This window comes from Eumetopias jubatus, unplaced genomic scaffold, assembly GCF_037043125.1.
Source record: "Eumetopias jubatus isolate StellerSeaLion01/CBP00866 unplaced genomic scaffold, mEumJub1_p1.0 scaffold_8, whole genome shotgun sequence".
Taxonomy (NCBI): Eukaryota; Metazoa; Chordata; class Mammalia; order Carnivora; family Otariidae; genus Eumetopias; species Eumetopias jubatus.
Genome location: NW_028274814.1, coordinates 58505785 through 58528067, shown reverse-complemented (window position 1 = coordinate 58528067; position 22283 = coordinate 58505785). Strand labels below are relative to the sequence as shown.

General features: G+C 39.6%; 1 protein-coding gene across 1 annotated transcript in view; it reads left to right on the top strand.

The window, feature by feature from the left end:
• Positions 1-22283, top strand: part of ST8SIA1 (ST8 alpha-N-acetyl-neuraminide alpha-2,8-sialyltransferase 1) — a 143785-nt gene that overhangs the window by 53951 nt on the left and 67551 nt on the right. The gene's annotated exons all lie outside the window — the stretch shown is intronic.

Genomic DNA, 22283 nt, shown 5'->3' with positions numbered 1-22283 from the left:
TATAGCTGTCACCTTTTTTGGTGAAGAAATCACATAATGTTTCCATGCAGGGGCAGAAGTAATAGTTTTCCTAGCCCTTCTGATTTGAGAATATCAGGGCTCATATGAGCCCTTCTCATATGAGACTGAAGGGAGCGAGCAGAGAAGGAAGCAAGATCAGGAATTTTGGAATTCTTGTGTTTCGAGGTTGGCTGTGGAATGATCTTGAAGATTTGCAATACTGGAATGTTTTCTTAGGACTGGTGTTGCTCTCGGGGACTGGGGACCATATGGTCAGAAGTTTGCTTCTTAGAGCTCTTGGATCTTAACCCTGTGGTTAGACACTGTTCTGAAGTGGAGGAGTGGTGGATAGGGAGAGAAAGGATTCCACCACTTTTGAAGTGGTCTCAATCAAGCCTTGTTTACTTAAGGTTTTTCTTCTTGGTTTCCTGTGCAATGAAATCAAATGTTTTACTAAAATATATGCAGTGAAAGGGCAAAGTAGAGAAATCGTTATTTCTAGGGAGCCCTAGTTGGAGAGGGGGATGGTTCTTAGGTGTCATTAGGGAGAAATGGAGAAATGAAGCTTGGCCTCGCCAAGTCTTCAAGCCACTCCTGGTTTGGCCAGATGATCAGGCAGAAAGGGAATCCACAGTTAGAGTTGGCAAACAGAGCTGGACCTTTCGTGTATCTGTATTAATAGCGATGAGTCTTCAAAGGAGGGAGCCGATGAAGCTGAGACACAGGCCCTGCCAAATCCAAAGACACATTCTCTATGAAATAGCCCATCTCTGCTAGTTCATCCCTAGATGTGTTAGTTGAACTTAATGGTCTTAGTGTGTAATGATGTTTTTAAAAAATTTTTTATTTTAAAGTAGGAAAGTAGAAGGTTGAATTCATGGCCATCATCCATGTGTTTTCTCTCTCTTCTCCATTTGCCCTTGGGAAGCTTCTCAGTGTCAAAGGAAATGAGTAAGAATGGTAAAATGTGAGATTGAATTTCTTCTCCATTCCTTACTAACCAAATGCCCCGCTAAGTCACCTAACTCTTCTGAGACTCAGCTTTCTCATCTGTGCAGTGGGGAGAGCAGTACCTGTCCTCCCACCTCACCGATTTGTGGTCAGGATCAAGGTGGATAATGCATGTCGCTGTACTTTGAAAACACACAAAGCATGATGTAATTGTCCTGGTTCATATATCGCATCTTCACATTGAGGAATGAAGGATATGATTGCATTATTCAGGGTTTAAGGCAGGGAAGAGAAATCTTCCTAGGTTTTTTTTAGCAGAAAAATATTTCTTATTGGGAATTAGGTGCTTTAAAAAGCATTAGAAAGAATGGAGAAGTGGTAGTCAAGAGGTGGCTGCTGGAATTACTTAGTTCAAGAATTTACTGCCATAACTGTGGTTAAGAGATCAGAAAACCCTGGCTGCCACTGCTGTTAACATGGTCACAACAGTCTGTGACAGAAACAGGGTCAGGAAGATGGGTTCCTATTCATCTTCTCCTTCCAAATCTCCCTCAAGTGCATCTAATGGGGAAGATTAATTTGCATCTGGAACATTAGTTGCAGAGAAATCCAGGAGGGGCAGTTTTTAAAACAATCAAGCTTCAGGGCACCTGGTGGCTCAGTTGGTTAAGCGACTGCCTTCGGCTCAGGTCATGATCCTGGAGTCCCAGGATCGAGTCCCGCATCGGGCTCCCTGCTCGGCAGGGAGTCTGCTTCTCCCTCTGACACTCCCCCCCTCTCATGCTCTCAGTCTCTTATTCTCTCTCTCAAATAAATAAATAAAATCTTTAAAAAAATAAAATAAAATAAGCTTCAGCAGGAAGCTAGGAAAAAGATGGAATAGAGGGTGAACAGGCCAATCCATGGTACCCTTTATGTACAAAACCTAATATCAACTTGCTATGAAGTGAAGAAGAGATAAGGAAGCAATCTTCTTTAAAGCTCATCAAATAGAAACATTTTTAAAGAAATCCAAAATAGTCTTTTTATACACAAGGGTTTTCAGTCATCCCAACTGACTTCTAACTTTGTGCTAGCAAATAGATTTGAAGAAAAGAGATGATTAAAGAAATACAAACTAGCCTCCTATCTTATCTGTCAGGTGCAGCAGTAAGATCGCAGGAAACATTTCCTTTTTAAAGCGTGTGCACGTGAATTCTGTGCTTCTTTGTGCTGGTTGCAAGACCAAGGAACCATCCCTGAATAATAAGGAAAAATGTTTTTTCTTAGGAAGCAGAAGTCATTACATCATTGTGTGTGTGCAGTCATGACAAAGAGCTAAACCAATTCAACGAGTAGATTTTTTTTAAAGTTACGCGTGTATTTTTCTGCTGAGATTCTGAAATGACTAATTTATAGAAATCCCGGAAAATCAGTTTGCAGCAATAAAAAGGATGGTATATATCCCTGTGCCCTCACTTCATTATTATTCCTTAGTGAAATATTCCTACATTGTTATCAGGAAGCTAAGTTACCGGTTAATTGATATGCTTCATTCATATTCCTATGGGAAGAAAGTTGTGTGTGCTAGTCAGGCAGAAAGGCAACTAAGTGGGCTAGGCTCGATGTTGTTGGTTGAACAAAGCATCCCTTCTTTCCCTGAATTTCAGCAAAATAATGCCAAATCACTCATGTTGTAACTCAGATGTATAACTCTACATCACATTTTAAATTATATAGTTTAAACGGTTAATCTTAATTTTATTACACTTTCCTCCTAAATGCTCAATGTATGTTAGCTGTCATCATTATCATTATTCTGTTGCCTACTTTTATCCACTGTTTTTTTTTTCTTACTCCTGGGGTTGTTGCCAAGAAGCAATACAAGGTCCTGCATGTATTGTGCAAAGTTAACAGGCCCTGAATCAAGGCTGGAGAGTCCAAGGAGGGTCCAAGGAGAGCCAGTGTGCATTTTATTTATTTATTCACTTATTTATTTATTAAAGGTTTTATTTATTTATTTGACAGAGAGTGCATAAGCAGGGGGAGTGGCAGGCAGAGGGAGGGAGAGAAGGGCTCCCTGCTGAGCAAAGAGCCCAATGCAGGACTTGATCCCAGGACCCTGGGATCATGACCTGAGCTGAAGGCTTGAGTGGCTTAACTGACTGAGCCACTCAGGCACCCCGCCAGTGTTCTTTGAGATGCCAGAGTGAATCTCCTTAATTACAATTTTCTTTCTTTCTTTCTTTCTTTCTTTCTTTCTTTCTTTCTTTCTTTCTTTCTTTCTTTCTTTTTCTTTCTTTCTTTCTTTCTTTCTTTCTTTCTTTCTTTTCTTTCTTTCTTTTCTTTCTTTCTTTCTTTCTTTCTTTCTTTCTTTCTTTCTTTCTTTCTTTCTTTCTTTCTTTCTTTCTTTCTTTCTTTCTTTCTTTCTTTCCTTCCTTCCTTCCTTCCTTCCTTCCTTCCTTCCTTCCTTCCTTCTTTCTTTCTTTCCCGTTCTTTTTCTTTCTTTCTTTCTTTTTCTCTCTCTCTCTTTCTTTCTTTCTTTCTTTCTTTCTTTCTTTCTTTCTTTCTTTCTTTCTTTCTTTCTTTCTTTCATTAGTTGTTTCTTATTTGGACCTCTGTAACTTCCTATAGTGTTATTATCAAATTCATTCAGTTCCACCTCATATACAGTTATCTACATGACTACATATCCACATGTTACAGTTTTCTGAAAGTCCTTATCTGCTGATCTCAATACCATCTTGTGAGCTTTTGAGGAACAAGAGTATTATTTCAGTGTTGGTCCTAGTGCAGGATTTCCCACTTGATAGAGATATTCATTTCCAGCTGCTTGTGTTTACCTAGGGCTCCCTGTCTTTATCCTGCCTGGGGTGATCCACTGCAGTGCCCTGGCTTGAGCAGTTGGAGACCAAGCAGGACATTTTGATGCAGCTATTTCCAATGGCTCTATAAATGTATTTTCGTCAAGTATTGGTTGAACATTATTAGGCTTAAAGGGCTGAATTTTAACTCTTACATAGATTTTTCTAGAATATGCAGTGTGTGTGTGTGTGTGTGTGTGTGTGTGTGTGTTTGGAGGGGACATTGTTTTTTTTACACTATATACTATTTTTATCTTTTTTTAAATTAACATATAATGTATTATTTGTTTCAAGGGTCCAGATCTGTGAATCAACAGTCTTATGCAATTCACAGCGCTCACCATAGCACATACCCTCCCCAATGTCTATCACCCAGCCACCCCATCCCTCCCACCCCCACCACTCCAGCAACCCTCAGTTTGTTTCCTGAGATTAAGAGTCTCTTATAGTTTGTTTCCCTCTCTGGTTTTGTCTTGTTTCATTTTTCTGGAGGGGACGTTGTGATGGTAAGTGTTCCTACTTTGAGAATACTCCCATCTCCTGGGTCCCCACTTCCTGCTTTGCCAAAGACTGTCCCTTTTAAGTATGCATGGTCCCATGTGTGTAGATATTACTTAAATAAATACTCTTTTGACCTAAAACGTATTCATGCCCAGAAAAAGCATAAATTTCCTTGGAAATGAGTGAGGGAGCAGCAGGAATGTTAGAAACCACAAGTGTGCAGTTATAATCTGAAAAATATTTCCTTTTGGTGTAATAAAAACACGATCAGCTCACTCTTCTCTTATATTGTGCTGAATCGTCATGTGATATAAATCACAAGCCAGACTAGCCATTTTTTTCTCAGAATATCCACCCAAGGCCATTTGTAAAGAATCACAAAGCATCATTAATGCACCCCAGACACACTCATTTCCAACTCCTCTGGTTGCCATAAGCTCTCTGACGCGTTCCACTTGGCCTGGACCTGCATTTCCCTTGGCCTGTGGGAAACCCAGCAGGACATTCTGAAGTAGTTTTGTCTAAATGGCTTTGTTAAAATGAAAATACACATTTTTTTTTTCCTTTACAGTCATGTGTTTAATAGAATCATCTGAGCTCCTGGATATCCCTGAGTCTCACAGCAATTTTTTTTCCTGCTAATGAAATTTGGATTATACTATTTTTCTATAGCATTTGGTAACTTGTTTTTTTACTTATCAATATTATTGTGATAATTTTTCCAATCACGTACCTTTTTGACTAGAAGGAAACTAAGGGGACTAATGTTTGGTGGGCATAGATCTTTGCCAAGTCTGTGTTAGGTTCATGTTGTCAGGCTTATGTTTGCCTCCTTTATAGTAGAAACTTGGCACAGAAGCTTAGTGGAATAGGGGCTTATTTATCTCCCAAAATAAGGAATTAGCAGGTTGGTAGTTGAGGGTCCGGTGATGGCTATACAGTGCCATCAAGCTCCCAGGCTCCTATCTTGATACTTTAATGTACTTCTTTGATGGCCAAGGGACCTTCCAGTTTGGGTCCAGGATCCCGCTAGGAAGAGGGAGGAAAGAGAAGAGGGAATATGGAACATATTCTGCTGATGTGTCAGTGGTCAGGATTCAATCACGTGGGCATGTCTAGGTGCAAGAGAGGCTGGGAATTTTAGTATTTCAGCTCTAGGCAAATGTGCTACATGTGCTGGCCTATCCTCTCTGCCTCAGTTTCTTCTCATGTTATCTCCTGCTATCGTTATGGCAACAATGTGTGGACGTTCATATGGTCTTCATTTCATGGATGAAACAGACCCAGAAGAGTTAATAACCTTACTCAAGGTTCCAGAGCTGGCAACAGGAAGGGCTGGGACCTGAAACCTGGCCTATCTGATTTCAAAGCTTCCATTGTTTATTATCTTGTTTGTTTTTATTTCCTTAAAAGACATTGGTTCTGGTGGATTAGTTGTTCATTCTTATCACTCAGTCACCTTGAAACCATTTAAAGGTATTTCACTTCCATTATATGAATATTCTTAGAAGAAGTGGAGAAATTTCTTTTGTAGATACTTGAGAGAGAAACATAAAGTGTAGATATGCAGGTTGTAAGATCCTATACAGTACGGTAGCTTCCCTTTGAAACTAGTTTCCAGTATGGCACTGTAGTTTCCCTTTGACTTTGAGCTCCCTAGTGGTCCCTAATGAAAGGAGAAGTAAGACCAGTTACATTATTTTGATTTCTATTAAGTGGGTTCCTGGACCCAGTTTCAACATGTGTGTGGAGGCTTCCCCACATTACCAAGCAATTCTCAGACACCAGCTGGGTGTCTTCCAATTCAAGTCAGTTCTGACACTATCTACCCAGTGATAACATCACGTTCCATAGACAAAGGTCTCAGTCCCACAAGACCACCTTCTACTTCAGATCCCAGTTGCTAAGTCCATGTTGTTACCTATGCTTCTGACTAAATGGCTACAGATCAGAGGTTCCCATTACCTCTCCCTGAGTTTGATTAATTTGTCAGAACAGCTCACAGAACTCAGAAGATCCGCTTACTCACTATATTACAGATTTACTACAAAGGATATTAAAGGGTACAATCAACTGCCAGATGAAGAAGGGCGATGTCCCAGACAAAGGAGCTTCTGTTCTTGTGACACTTGGGGCCCTTCATGGTGGCAGTTGGAAGTCTTCAAGTCCATCAACCTGGAAGCTCTCTGAACCCCATCTTTTTGGGGTTTTATGGAGGCTTCAATACATAGGCATGATGAAATGATTGACCACTGGTGATTGATCCAACCTCTAGCCCCTTTCCCCTCCCCAGAAATCAGGGGGTGGGATTGAAAGCTCCAGTCCTCTATTCATGGTTGGTTCTCTGGCAACCACTGCCACCCTTAGGTGCTTTCCAAAAGTCACCTCATTAAACCTTGTTGTGGAAAGAGGCTTGTTATGAATAACAAGATATCCATTTCATCTTTATAATTCTGAACGGATTTCAGGAACTGAGGGCAAGAGACCAAATATTATGATAACAGGTGCTACCAATGCTCTTATCTCTCAGGAGATTCCAAGGGTTTTGGGAACTGTGAGCCAGGAACTGTGAATGAAGACCAAATGTATATGAGAAATGTTTTTTGATCATCTGAATGATGAAATATATATATATTTCTTATAAACCACAATGTTGCATCTATAATAGAGAAATCCAGGTTCTCAAAGGGAAGCAAGTTAATCTTTGCACATTGCTTCTTTATTAGAGGAATCATTTTCAGATCATTTACTCTATTGCTCTTGGTCAGGTGCCAACATGAGAGAACTGTGTAGGGAATGGAATTTAAAGATCTGGGTTCTAGACCTGTCCTTCATATGATGACATTTATGATTCCTGACAAATCATGTACCTGTTGTCAGCCTGAATTTTATTCAATTCAGGACTAAAAATACCTGGTCTTCATATTTCAGTGTTATGAGAAATCAAGTTAAAATGAGATTATGGATGTAAAAGTGCTTTGTATGAAGGTGCTATACAAACATCTAATACTGTTACTGTTATTATCTGCTAAAGCTTTTATGGCATGCAAGCATTTCTTTGGCATTTTGGTAATACTAGAAACCAATGGAAAAAAAAAAAAACCACTACTAGAAAAGGAGTGAAGTTAATTTTCCAGTCCGGTGAGTAGTAAGAAGAGATAAATCTGTTGAGTCGGGGACTTAGGGAAATATAAAGTAGTAATGGAGAATGCTACAGACTCTACCAGTTGTACTTTTGTGTCATTATAGTTGGATAATAATTATGATAAACTGAAAGTGCAGTATGAGATAAGTTATTTCATTTTTAGTGAATTAAGATCGTGTATCTAAATGAATTCATAGCCAGTATTCTTCAAATTGCTGTGTAACTGAGGAGATGAGGAGAGTGGATCGTCACAGGACGTCTAAATATCTGTTACCTTTGTAGGAAAGGAAAGCGAAGGATTAGAAGTGAGGTTGTACATGGAGTTGCCCCACAGTGGAGCTGAAGGGTAAACTAAGTTTCCTTCTTTTGCAAACGTAGAAATAATTACAAATTAAGACCTTGCTCTAGTGAACATTCACAGATTTTCTACGGTTGAGAACAAAATGAAAATTAAATGTAAGGTGCATTGTGCCAAGGTGCAGAACCTTTCTAAAATATTTGACAGTGTGCAAAATTTAGTACAAAGATTGATTATGGCTCAGGCTTCTAGCTTCCTGGGAACAATTGAAAAGGATGCATGATGCCAATTACCACTGAGTCAAATCTCATTCAGTAGGTCTGATGGGAGTGATAACTTTTTTCAGGAGGTGTTATTGTTCCATATAACATTTTCTTCTTAGCTTTGGTGACATGACAGGGTTTTCCTGTAGAAAAAGCTTGTATATCCTTTTTTTTCTTTTTTCCAATTGATTTCTTCATCTTTGTCCTTCTTATAGGCAAAGGCCCAGCTGTAGAAGGGAATTTCCATCCGATTTTGCTTTAGTTTTGAGCATCTGAATGCCAGTAGGCCTCTCTTTCATTTCTGCTATTGATATGTTTATATGCACTTCTTAATTATATTAGACTTTTTTTTTTTTTAAGATTTTGTTTACTTATTTGACAGAGAGAGAGCGAGCACAAGCAGGGAGAATGGCAGAGGGAGAGGGAGAAGCAGGCTCCCCGCTGAGCAGGGAGCCCGGCTCGGGACTCGATCCCAGCACCCTGGGATCATGACCTGAGCCAAAGGCAGATGCTTAACTAACTGAGCCACCCAGGTGCCCTATATTAGAAATCTCTTAAATGCATAAAGGTGCATTTGATTAACTTAGAGAGAGGTATCATATCAACACTGACTTTCTCTGGCTTAATTAATTTGGTCAGGGAATGAAAAGATACCAGTGAGTACAGAGAACATTTTCTTAATGTTTGTATTTGTTCAAATCAATTCACTCTCTATTCTACTAATTGGCCTGTAATTTTCACATGGAAGATAGCACAGTATGCTTGTCATCCCTCATGGCCTGACTGGTCATATCCTGTGATCTGTAGGGTTCTGAACTTCTGTGTTGATTTGCCCAACAGGATGGGGGAATTGGTGGGGTGAGGATAGCAGTGGACTTCAAGTTCCCACCCTCTAGTCTGGAGATTTTAGTAACTGGCAGCTTCTAAGAGGTAGTGGCCAGAAGAAGGCAGGACCCACCCTTCTAGAGGCTTGGGAATGGATCATTTAGTCAAGACAGACACTCAAGGGAACAAGGTGGGGGTCCCCAGCATTGGCTTCATAATTAGGGACTGTTTTTGAGAACAGGCTGAAGCACAGTTCTGGGACTGTGTGTGAGCTCGGCACTGATTATCTGGAAGGGCACCCTGAGGCTGTGTTTTGAAAATAAGATGGAAGCCAAGTCCCCAGAGCTACACCTCAAGGTCCAGGCTAGAAGACCAAAGGCATAACTTGGTGGTGATTTCCACAGCTGTGGCTGACCACTAGCCAAACCATTCCCCTAATGGCCAGGATTGATCCACATTTCCCTGGGCTCAGGCTGAACATGCAGTGGCCCCAGATGTGGGTTTAGGATGTATATAGAGGCTGAGAATGAAGCCTGATAAAGCAGAATTTTTCAGACAAACGTAAGGTTTTCTCCTATGCCTAGCTCTGTGGAGACTGACAGAACAGAGGGAGCAGCAGCTAAGTAAAGGAGAGAATCTAGGCGGATTGTTAATTAAGACATTGTATTGGCGGCTTGTCAGAAAAATAGGTGAGAGGATAATTGTGGTGGAGAAATGTAGGTGGTGAGAGGGTGGGGGTGTGGGTCACTTCTGCTGACTGTAAAGGAAACAGTGTGCTTTTGGGGGATAACCAACTTTTTATATTCTGAAAACCCCCCTTTTTTTTAAAAAAAAAAGATTTATTATTTTAAAGAGAGAGAGCATGCATGAGCAGGGGAAGGGAAGAGGGAGAGGGAGAGAGAGAATCTCAAGCAGCCTCCCCACCGGGCATGGCGCCCCACGTGGGGCTTGATCTCACAACCTTGAGATCACGACCAGAGCCGAAATCAAGAGTCGAACGCTTAACTGACTGAGACACCCAGGTGCCTCTATTCTGAAAACTCTTATGCATAGGATTTTTTCCCCCTTAAATGCTATTTTTTTCCTATCTACCCAGCCTTAGAGTTTTAGCTCTTTGCTAAGAAAAAAGAAAAGGTGCTGAGAAAAAGGCAATTGCAAATCAAATTTATACAATAATCTTTTTATTTGGGGTATTCTGCTACTAATAAAGCACTGGCTAACAGCTGCTTGTAAAATATACATAATCTAATAATTTTGCTTAAATTTTCTTTTCCTAGGGTTCTGATTTTATACACATTTTGGGTCTAATCAACGGTTCAGATAATAGCCTATATTCTCCAAGTATTGTTAATTCCGAAGCCATAACTTAAATTTGCCAGTTGTTTCTTTTTGTTGGAACCTGACATAGACTTTGACAGCAGCACGGCAGGTCAACAAGAACTGAAATGACTATGGTTCACAGGTCTTCTAGGTGACTGAGACGGGGGGTGCTGGGAGGTTTCCTTAAATCCAAAGGTGTGTGTGTTAGTGGACTCAGGAAAAAATATAGTGCTTCTATATGACCCATGAAATTTAGAACAAATCAAGAATCTACAAAATAAAGTCAGAGTTCAAACTAAATGTAAAAATAAGGCTTTGAAGCATCCGAAATTCCCTTTCACATTTGTTGGACTTACCACCTACAGGAATATGCCCTGCTGCCAGCAAAACTGCTTTCCTAAAATTTTGATGATTCTATATAGAACAAATGTTCAACCATTCCTTCAGGTATTTATTGAGCAACTGCTACTGGGTGCTAAATACTGTGCTAGTTCCTGGGGAAATAATGGTAAAATGGAATGAAAACAGACTCAGTCCCTTCTCCCATTGGGTGCTATCTTCAGTGGCCCATAGGTTCCCTGCCTTTCACATGTTCAGAATTCCGCTCCTGCCCTCTCCGTCCTACCTCATTTCTCTGTCCCAGGTCGTGACCCGTCCAGTCACTTAAGCTGGACACCTGGGTCTTAAGCTTGAATCCATCCTCCATACTAACCACTATCCAAGTCCAATTTTATTTTGTAATTATCTCTTGAATTTATCCCCTCTTTTCTTCTCTACCGCTGGTGAGTTCAGTGTTAGGTGGACTAATTCAAGAACTCTCTAATAGTTTCACTACTATGAACTTGCCTCCCTGCGATATCCTTCGCCCTGCTGCCAACATTATCATTATAAAATGTAAATCTGTTCACTTCTCACTGCCCACGATGGAAGCAAGAGGAAATGGCCCACACAACACACTCACCAAGCTTGTGGGAGCAGTTTTTACTGGAGAAAACTCATGGAGAAGGATTAAGTAGCAGCTAGCAGATACCCTGTTATCTGATACATCAGATAATCTGTGCCTTTTTAGGATTAGAAATGATGAAATTCTAGATGTTCTAGACTCTAGGAAAGGGAACCTGAAAGTGAGCCAGGCTTTTTAGTTGTCTAATTAGGAATAGATGCACTAACCCCTTCCCTGGTGTGGTTCAAAGACTGGTGTGATATAATAGTACTAGAATAGTAATAGAACCTTGTCTTGGCCTGATTCATCAGCTCAGTGTTCATGGGTAATGGAAAGTCCTCTGTAGCCATGACTGGCAGCTAGGGGACAAACCTTGCAGATGCAAATGACATAGCTTGACCAGGAGAGGATGTATCCATCAGCTCATGGTTGGACAAGAGCTGTCCTCTTTCCAGGGATCCTGCTGTTGACCATCTTTATGTCTGTAAAACCTTCCCAGTTCCCTCTCCTAAATCTCTATTACCCTGCCATCTTAATTTAAAATCTGTTCTTTTTAACCCCCGTAATTTGTATATCTCTGGGTTACTGTACTGTTGAATAACAATTATTTGTTCACATGCTTTCTGCTTAGCCGACTGAGCCCCTCGAGGGCAGAACCTTGACAGTTGCCTGGCACATAGCATAGCAGGTGGTAAATGAAAATGTGCTGAATGAGCAATAGAAAGGATGTCTAATCTTTCAAAACCTTTGCAACCACATGTGTCAGCCCAATTCTTTTGCAAGGAGGCGTTCCTCACTAAAATGACCCAGGATCAGTTGCTCCTAGGCAACAGCGTTAGAAGAAGGGGGGGGGTCTGGTGATAACAGTAATGCAGAGTGTTGGATGGTGTGTCCATAGTCACCCTGTTGGTGCTCAGAACTTCATCTTAATCTTGAGATGACAAGGTCATACGGCTTTAAAGTTAAGCCACAGCTTTGGTGCTGGATATGTAGTTACTTTGCTTTTGTTTTGCTATTCTTACTCACTTTTAAAACATATATTTTTTTATTTTTTATTTTATTTACTTATTTTTTGATGAGGGTTTATTTATGTATTGTAGTTTCAAGTTTTTATTTAAATTCCAATTAGTTAACATGTAGTGTAATATTAATTTCAGGAGTAGAATTTAGTGATTCATCACTTATCATATAACACCCTGTACTCATCACAAGTTCCCTCCTTAATCCCCATCACCCATTTAACCCATCCCCCTGCCCACCTCCCTCCAGCAACCCTCAGTTTGTTCTCTATAGTTAAGGGTCTGTTTTATGGTTTTCCTCTCTCTTTTCTTGTTTCCCTATGTTCATCCGTTTCATTTCTTGAATTTCACATATGAATGAAATAATATGGTATTTGTCTTTCTCTAACTGACTTATTTTGCTTAGCATAATACACTCTAGCTCCATCCATGTCGTTGCAAATGGCAAGATTTCATTCTTTTTTAGGGCTGAGTAATATTCCTGTGTGTGTGTATGTGTGTGTGTGTGTGTGCGCATGCACGCACGCTCACGTACACCACATCTTCTTTATTCATCAGTTGATGGACATTTGGGCTCTTTCTGTAGTTTGGCTATTGTTGATAATGCTGCTCTAAACATTGGGGTGCATGTGTCCCTTCAAATCAGTATTTTTGTATTCTTTGGGTAAATACCTAGTAGTGCGATTGCTGGATCATAGGGAAGGCATATATTATTAAGAAGTTGTTATTGAGGGACGCCTCAGTGGCTCAGTCAGTTAAGTGTCTGCCTTCAGCTCAGGTCATGATCCCAGGGTCCTGGGGTCGAGTCCCGCATCAGGCTCCTTGCTCAGTGGGGAGCCTGCTTCTCCCTCTGCCTGCCTGCTCCCCAACCCCCCCCCCCCACTTGTGTTCTCTAATAAATAAATAAATAAAATCTTTTTAAAAAAAGAAATTGTTATTGAATAGAGCTGAAGGACATTTTGAAGTTTGTGAAGATCATTTCTTTCTCTTTCTGATATCTATTTCTTTTTTTTCCCCATTGCCTCCGTCCACCATCCTATTCCAGATGACAATGACCTCTTGCTTGGAATTTTGCAATAGTCTCTTACTGGCCTTCTTGTATCTAATCTGGCTTCCTCTCCGGTCCATTTCCACACTGTAGCCTGAGTTATTGTTTTAAAATGCAAATCAGATAATGCCATCACTTTGCTTAAAACCCTTCATTAGCTTCCCCTTGATTTCACCATAAGACTAGCTCCTTACCGCCCACAGGGCTCTTCCTGATCTGGTCCCTGCCTGTGGCTTCAGCATGCAATTCCACAGTGTTCCTCTCACCTCTTACACTCTGTCTTGTCTTCTTTCACCTCCTCAGAAACACTAGACACTCTCTTTCTCTAGAGGTTTTCAATACACCGTCTCTTTTTCTGGGAGACTCTTGTCTACTTTTACCCGGTTCACTTATGTTAATCCCTTAGATCCTGTTTGAGTATCATTTCCTCCAAGGGGCCTTCCTCCCAAGCACCAGGAACCTCTCATTTGCAACTTTGTAGTCACTTGTTTAAGTATCTGATTCAAGGTTCTGTCTGTCTGTCTGTCTCTCTCTCTCACTTAGCTGGGAAGCTCCCCAGGAACAGTGTTTAATCTGGGAGGTTAATACCTGGGACATACAGAGATTCCTTAAATTTTAGTGGAATGAATGAATGAAAGAAAGAGAGAGAGAGGAAGGAAGGAAGAAAGGGGCTGCTTGGTTTTGCTATAAAATCACCAGCTGTAATTCTGGTAGACCCCACACCCTACGTTTTGGTATAAATATAGAGAGACTTGGAGTGGAAGGGAAAAACCCCCACATTGGAAGCAATCTGTTTTGGGAAACTGAGAAGGACTGTCTCAGACTGGGCCTTAAGAGAAGACTGTGGAGACGGTCTAATAGCGTTACAGTGAGCTGCCTTTGTTACTGCAGCTATGTTTTGCCCATGTGTGGTTATTTATCAATACCAGCCCGAGGTACTGCAGTGAAATCAATCTTATGAGACACCACAGTGGAGAAATTGCTGCCCTTTCGGAAGATTTAAAATCATTATCAGAGATGTCAACTTGGCCAGTCTCTGCCCTCTGTCCAATGAGAAATAAATGGTGGAAGCAGGGATGGAGCCAAGAGCGGGGTGACTTCTGGGTCTCCTCCCTATCGTGAGCTGGCGCCCCCCAAGCTCCAGGCCCCTGTGTTGAGGCCATGGTGCTCTCTGTTTTCCTCAGTCTTTCAACCATCAGATATTCCTGCACCAATTTCCCTACAAAATGAATGTGTGGGATTTGTATTTTGAAATCATGGATATTATAACACCACCATCTTTTAAATTAACATACTGCTTCCCTGCTTGTTTTCACGTTATCTTGGCTCAGCTACTGAAGGAAAACATTTTTTAGTCTTTGTAGCACTGTGAGCCAATAGGTTTAGGAAACAAGCCAATCAATATGGCTTCCAAACAACCTCTTGCCAGAGGCAGTAATAATTTTTTAACCTCTTGGAAATTTAGAGAGGAAAAAAAAATTTCTGTCAGATTATAGACACTAGACTCGTGTAGGCAGTTGGAACAATCATCTTTTGACTTGAAAACTTCGTGACTGTTCTAGAAATTAGTAAAGGACATAAATTAATCCTCTAGAACTTCCTTTTTTTTACATTGTAATCACATTTCATGGAAATAGTCTTGTAACAGAAAGAGTGAAATGCTCTGCAGTATTCAGAAGGAAGAATGGAACAGGTCAAAAATTAAAAGTAAATGATAATCATTAAATTTTTAAGGCATTTTGTAATGTTGTTGCTGACCTTTTCTATAATGAACAAATAGAGGCAAGGAAAGATTTAGAAGACGAAGATTTATGTTTAGGGAAATAAATAGTGGTAAGGATTTATAAGATATGAGGTAGATAAAGTAAGGGCTAGGAAACTGTTGGTAAAAGGCAAACTATTATTTAAATAAAAATAGTGGCAACAAAATGTCATAGATAATGTCATGTCCTTAAAAAAAGAGTGCCTGAAGGAAACACAAATTTTGTGTTTTGGTTGTATTATACCATGGGAGTCTTGGTGAATCATGTTTCCAGATGGTTGAGAGCAGCTGTAAGCAGAACAGTGGAGGGGGGTATATAGTGAATGGAGACGGGCAGATGTGGGGAAGAGGGCACTGAAAAAATCTAGAAAACCAGGAAAGAGATCAGAGCAATATGGTTATTGGAGCTTTCATACTTTAAAGTTATTAATAGCTAATATTTACTGAGTGATTTCTAAATGCCAGGCTTGGCACTTTTTATAATTATCCCTTATTTAATTCTCTTAATGCCTCCATGGAGGTAGTTTCTTTTATTTACCCTCATTTTAGAAGAAGAGAAAGCTGAGGCTAACAAAGGTTCAGTAACCATCCTAAGGTCACATGGTTAGTAAGTGGCAGAATCTCTGACTATATAATTTGTATGCTTAACCGTATGTCCTCCATGACTTGAGATCTATTTCCACTACCTGGGCACTTAGAAGATGACTGACAAATGATTTGATGTATTATGTTATGTGTATAAATATGGAGTCTGTTTTGTTATTGTTCCATCTGCAAAGTGTTCTTCAATTAAGATGTGCTTGAGAAGTTCTGAGGATTAGATTGGCCAACCCCGAACTTTCTATTGCCAGTGCTTCCTTGGGGCTTGGCATTATGTTTAGTACACTTGAAAGGAAATCATTCTAACCTCAAAAATCACCCTGTGAATGTACATTTTTTTCTCACTGGTCAATTATGGGATATGTGAGCCAAATGGTCCATCAAAGCCACTGCTGTCAGAACAATGAAAGCTTCATTTACTTGAGAATCCTACTCGTAAGTGCAAAAAAGAAAAAGGAAATCTCTGTATGCATGGGAAATGTAGACATCATGGGCTTACCCGATAGTATGTGAAAGGCTACCAAAATTCCAAGAGGAACAGGGTGTCTAGGAAGAATGGATGCAAGTGAATATGGCCAAATAAATTGAAAAAAAGATATTTAAAATTTTTTTATTGTTTTTAATTCTAATTCCAGTATAGTTAACATACAGAGTTATATTAGTTTCAGGTGTACCATATAGTGATTCAGCAATTCTATACATTACTCAGTGCTCATCATGAGACGTGTACTCTTAACCCCCTTCACTTATTTCACCCATCCGTCCACCTGTCTCCCCTTTGGTAACATCTGTTTGTTCTCTAGAGTTAAGTCTGTTTTTTGGTTTGTTTTTTTTACTTTTTTTTTTAATATAAAAAAATAAGTAAACCAAATGCTAAAGGCTAGTGCTGCTATGGGGGCCTGTAACACTCGGGGGTAGGCCCACTCTCCGAAGAGAGCAGTCGGGGGGGCGCAAGCCACCTTCCCCACTGGCCTTCCCGCCGTCCTGGAGCCGGTTGCGGCACAGTGCCGTCTTTTTTACGTTTTTTCCTTTGTTTCTTTGGTTTGTTTCTTAAATTCCACATAAGAGTGAAATCATATGGTATTTGTCTTTCTCTGACTAACTCATTTCACTTAGCATTATCCTGTCTAGCTCCATCCATGTTGTTGCAAATGGCAAGATTTCATTCTTTTTGATGGCTGAGTAACGTTCGTTGTGTATATATACCACTTTTCTTTATCCATTCATCTATTGATGGACACTTGGGCTGCTTCCATAATTTGGCTACTGTAAACAATGCTACAATAAATATAGGGAGGCATATATCCTTTTGAATTAGTGTTTTTGTATTCTTTGGTAAATACCCAGTAATGGGATTACTGGATTTAAGGTAGTTCTATTTTTATTTTTTTGAGGACCCTCCATACTGTTTTCCAGTGAGGCTGCACCAGTTTGCATTCCCACCAACAGTGCATGAGGGTTCCATTTTCTCCACATCCTTGTCAACATTTGTTGTTTCTTGTGTTTTTGATTTTAGTCATTCTGACAGGTATAAGGTGATATCTCATTGTAGTTGTGATTTGCATTTCCCTGATAATGAGTGACGATGAGCATCTTTATGTTAGCCATCTGTATGTCTTCTTTGGAAATACGTCTATTCATGTCTTCTGCCCATTTTTCAATTGGATTATTTGTTTTTTTGGTGTTGAGTTGTATAAATTCTTTACATATTTTGGATGCTGACCCTTTATTGGATATGTCATTTGCAAATATCTTTTATTCAGTAGATTGTCTTGGTTTTGTTGAGTGTTCCCTTCACTGTGCAGAAGCTTTTTATTTTGATGTAGTCCCAATAGTTTATTTTTGCTTTTATTCACTTGCCTCAGGAGACATATTTAGAGAAATGTTGCTATGGTTGATGTCAGAGAAATTACTGCCTGTCCTCTCTTTTAGGATTTTTATGGTTTCAGGTCTCACATTTAGGTCCTTAATCCATTTTGAGTTTGTTTTTGTGTATGGTGTAAGAAAGTGGTCCAGTTTCATTCTTCTGCATGTAGCTGTCCAGTTTTCCCAGCACTGTTTGTTGAAGAGACTGTCTTTTTTCCATTGCATATTCCTGCCTCTTTTGTCAAAGGAAAAAAGATATTTTAATGACCTTTCAAAGATGTTTTAATTCAGTAATTATTATCCTACATATAAATAAAGCAATAAATATAAACTGCTTAAAACTATTATGCTATGAGAAATAAGTCAGTCAGAGAAAGACAAATACCATATGATTTCACTCACAGGTGGATTTTAAGAAAAAGCATTTTTATTTTAAATTAGAAATAATAAAGTTTAACTAATTCAGTCTCTAAATATGTAATATTATAGATAAAATGTTTAAGCAATATTAATGAAAATCAAATATATTAGAGAAAACAAAATATTAAAGAGTGGTTCATTATATTTTGGTAATTTGATAAGGTTTTGTGGGTACACTCTAAAGCTGTAGTTTACCAAGAACTTACAATGTGCCAGGCTTTTTGCTATGTGTTTTATATGTATTATCATATAATATTTTATTGTTTCCATTTTACATGTAGAAACGGAAGCTGAGACCTGTTAAGTGACCTGTTCAGATCTCCCAGCTAGCAACTAGTTCCAAGCTGAGATTCCAAACTGAGTCAGAATTTGCACTCAGACCTGTTGAACCAAACTCTTAATTTACCCACTTAAGCCGCATTGCCTTTCCTCTCAGGTTAATATATCATAGAATGATTACAGCACAATAAAGTTTCTCCCCTGGTATGTCTGAAATAGCTGGCATAGTACATACGGAGATTCCCATTGTGTTTTTCTTATGGAAATGGATGAATGTATACTCAGCCGCTTTTATTGATAGGACCCAAGTTGTTTCAAGGTCGCTAGATAGGGAGAGTGAGACATAGGTGCTCTCAGGCACAAGAGGTGCCAGTGAACCTGGTATAGTTTTCTGGTAAGTAATTCAGCAATGTGGATCAGAGGCCTTAAATATGTGCTTATTATCTGACCCAGCAATTCCACATCTAAGGATTTATTTTAAGGAAATAACTGGACAAATGTTCAAGATTACATGTGTCAGGTCAGTGACAGCATGAGGAATCTATGTGGATGGGTTAGGGACAGCAATCTTGTTGAGAGGTGGTCTTTTTTTTTTTAAGATTTTATTTATTTATTTGAGAGAAAGAGTGAGCGAGGGAGAGCACACGGCGGGGGAGGGGCAGAAGGAGAAGCAGACTCCCCACTGAGCAGGGAGCCTGATGTGGGACTTGATACCAGGATCCTGGGATCATAACCTGAGCCGAAGGCAAATGCTTAACCGACTGAGCTACCCAGGCGCTGGAGAGGTGGTCTTGAAGAGGCTCTTGCCCAGTGTTTTAATAAAATTAGGCAAGCTTTATTTTTGTCCAAAGGGAAAAATAGAGTGGGTTGGTCCTTCCTTCCCTATTCACCTTCCTGGATTTGCCACAATTCAAAGATGTTTATGGCAGCATTGTTTAACATAGTGACAAATTGGGAACAACCTAAAATATATACAGTAAGGAAATGGTTAAATTTTGAATCACCTATCCAGTGAAATAGTACACTGGCATTAAAATAATGATGGAAAGATGTCCATAATATCATGTTAAACAGCATGAGTAAGATGATCCCATTTTAGTTAGAAAGTAACAACTGTTTAGGATGAGAGGTCTCAGTCATCGAGGGCTGAGAAATCACTGTGGGTAATATCTGAGTTATCTCTTAATGTTATTTTGAACTGAAATTAGGGAGACTTCAAAAATGCTGTGGTCTGTCTTCTGTCTCTTAGAATCATGAATTTTCACAAACTGCCTTATAAAAAAAGGACCTATTATTTCATTTGGGCCTGGCAAGAAGAGAATCTTTCCCCATCTTTGGCTAAAAGTTCCTTAAAACATGTATTTTTCTGAATAAGATTTATACTTCTCTTTAACCTCCCATCCTGAATAAATATAAGATGCCTAAGACCCTGCCTGGATTCTAGAGTTTAAAATGCAAACTGGCTACAAGCAAGCCAAGTGTGGCTCTCAAATGTATTTTATTCAGCCTTTACAATTAAAAAAATTATTTAAAATATATTGCCAACATTAAAAACTAGGAGATTTCACATAGAATTTAGTAGCACTTGGATAAAAAATTAAAATATCTGGCAGCACTGGGTCCTATGCCCATCAATAGGGTCTGGGCAGTTCCTGATCTTTTTGGTTTTGTCATGTATCCTTTGTTTACCACAGTACTTAGCATTCCCTATTGCCTTCCATGAACTACTCTTATGCTCCTTGCCTGGATTCTGTAGGCATTTGATTTTGGAACTCCTGTGTGCTAGACTGTGTTAGCTCAGATGTGTATCCTTAACCTTTACACCAGTGGTCTGAAATTGTTAACAGATTTGCTTCATTTGCTTATATTCCTGGCATTTCTGGATCAATCAATCAATTAATCAAAACATCTTTGTACTTACTATGGCCACTATATAATGTCAGAGGTTAAGATTTACAAGACATGATTTATACCTTTGAGCAACTTATTCTCCACTTGTGGGGGATGAGTGTATACACAAAATACAAATAGTAGGTAGCAAATAGTACTAAATGCTAAGTGTCTAGAGTGTCAGTTAAAGGGAGTGACATTGCTGTAGGGTTCTTTTTGTGACAGTGGGTAGGATTATGGATGCTGATCCCTGAAGATAAGGTTGGTCAGGGAAAGTTCTGGAGAAGGAAGACATTAGGTTGTATTTGAGAGTTGGTAGGATCTGGTGGGTTACAGACTTCACTGTTCACATGAATTGTTTAGGGGAACTTCAGCTTCTCCAACTCTACCCAGAGCTGAAGTGGGACCAAGAATATGTATCTTTTCTATGCATTTTAGGGTGATTCTGTTATATGTGGGCCACATGATAAAAAAGGGGGAGAAGATGACTCAAGTAGATAGGGTAAAATAAACAGAGATAAGAGTGTGAGTGGAGAATTCAGAGGCTATAAAATTAAGCTGATTCGAGGCTTATATGTGCAAGTCGTGGGAGATGATTGAGGGAGCGATGTAGGGAAGAGAGGAATGCTCTAGGAACAACTTCTTTTCCTTTTTCTCACAAGAAAGAATGACAGATACTTTTTGTTTTTGAGGGAGAGAGAGACAGAAACAGAGTGCACACATGGGCAGGGATGAGGGAAGGGGCAGAGAGAGAGCCCAACGCGGGCTTGATCTTGCCACCCTGAGATCATGACCTGTGCATAAATCAAGAGTTAGTCGCTTAACTGACTGAGCCACCCAGGCGCCCTGACAGATACTTTTTTATTGTTATGTTAATCACTGCACATTACATCATTAGTTTGTGATGTAGTGTTCCATGATTCATTGTTTGTGCATAACACCCAGTGCTCCACGCAGAACGTGCCCTCTTTAATACCCATCACCAGGCTAACCCATCCCCCCATCCCCCTCCCCTCTAGAACCCTCAGTTTGTTTTTCAGAGTCCATTGTCTGTCATGGTTCATCTCCCCCTTCGATTCACCCCCCTTCATTCTTCCCCTTCTGCTATCTTCTTTTTTTTTTTCTTAACATATATTGCATTATTTGTTTCAGAGGTACAGATCTGTGATTCAACAGTCTTGCACAATTCACAGCGCTCACCATAGCACATACCCTCCCCAGTGTCTATCACCCAGCCACCCCATCCCTCCCACCACACCCCCACTCCAGCAACCCTCAGTTTGTTTCCTGAGATTAAGAATTCCTCATATCAGTGAGGTCATATGATACATGTCTTTCTCTGATTGACTTATTTCACTCAGCATAACACCCTCCAGTTCCATCCACGTCGTTGCAAATGGCAAGATCTCATTCCTTTTGATGGCTGCATAATATTCCATTGTGTATATATATACCACATCTTCTTTATCCATTCATCCCAACAGATACTTTTTTGTAAAGGGGGTTGGGGTGGGGAGAAAGCAGAAGGAGCCAGTTGTTCTCAAAGAAAATATTCTCTGCTTGATTTCTTCATTTTGTCATGGAATAGTTATATATGAGACAATACTAGGTTTGCTTTTTTAAGAAATTAATAATTTAATAGTTAATTAGCCAGCAATTGATCCTGGTACTGTTGTTAAGGTGCTCAGTCAGTTAAGTTGGATTAACAGTTTAACAATCTGCTGCATTACTGAGTAATTGCACCCTCTTTATGGTTGAAAACAAAATAGATGTCTTAATTCACTCCACATTTTAGTGCGACAGACATTAAGCTGGAGGTCAGGGGTTTTGCTCCAGTACGTCATAAAAGGCCTAGTATATGGTTGTTTGGAACCCAGTAAATACCTGCCAAATATCTTTAACTGAAATGTGCTTGATATTTGTAGTTCTTAATTTCCAGGTGGGGGAGAGTTTGATTAGATTAGTAGTTTTCTGCACCATCAATTTCCTTGGGGTGTCTAAGTATCACTTTCAGAAATAAGAGGCACCAAGAGAGGTGCCCACCTGCACCTCAAACAGCATCTTCTCTTTTGTTTTTCTATTTTTGTTTTTTAATGGAGATTTTCTGCATAAAATCTTATTTGAAAAACAACAGAAGACTTCCATTGTGAAACAAACAAAAGAACATCAACAATTATAAGTTTGAAAGTCTCTGAGGTACTGAAGAAATGATTTGATTCAATTTCACATGTATTTACAAGCTGCTGTGCACAGCTTTAACACATAATTCTCATGACTCATTGAGCATAAATGAATTCTTATGTTCCTCTG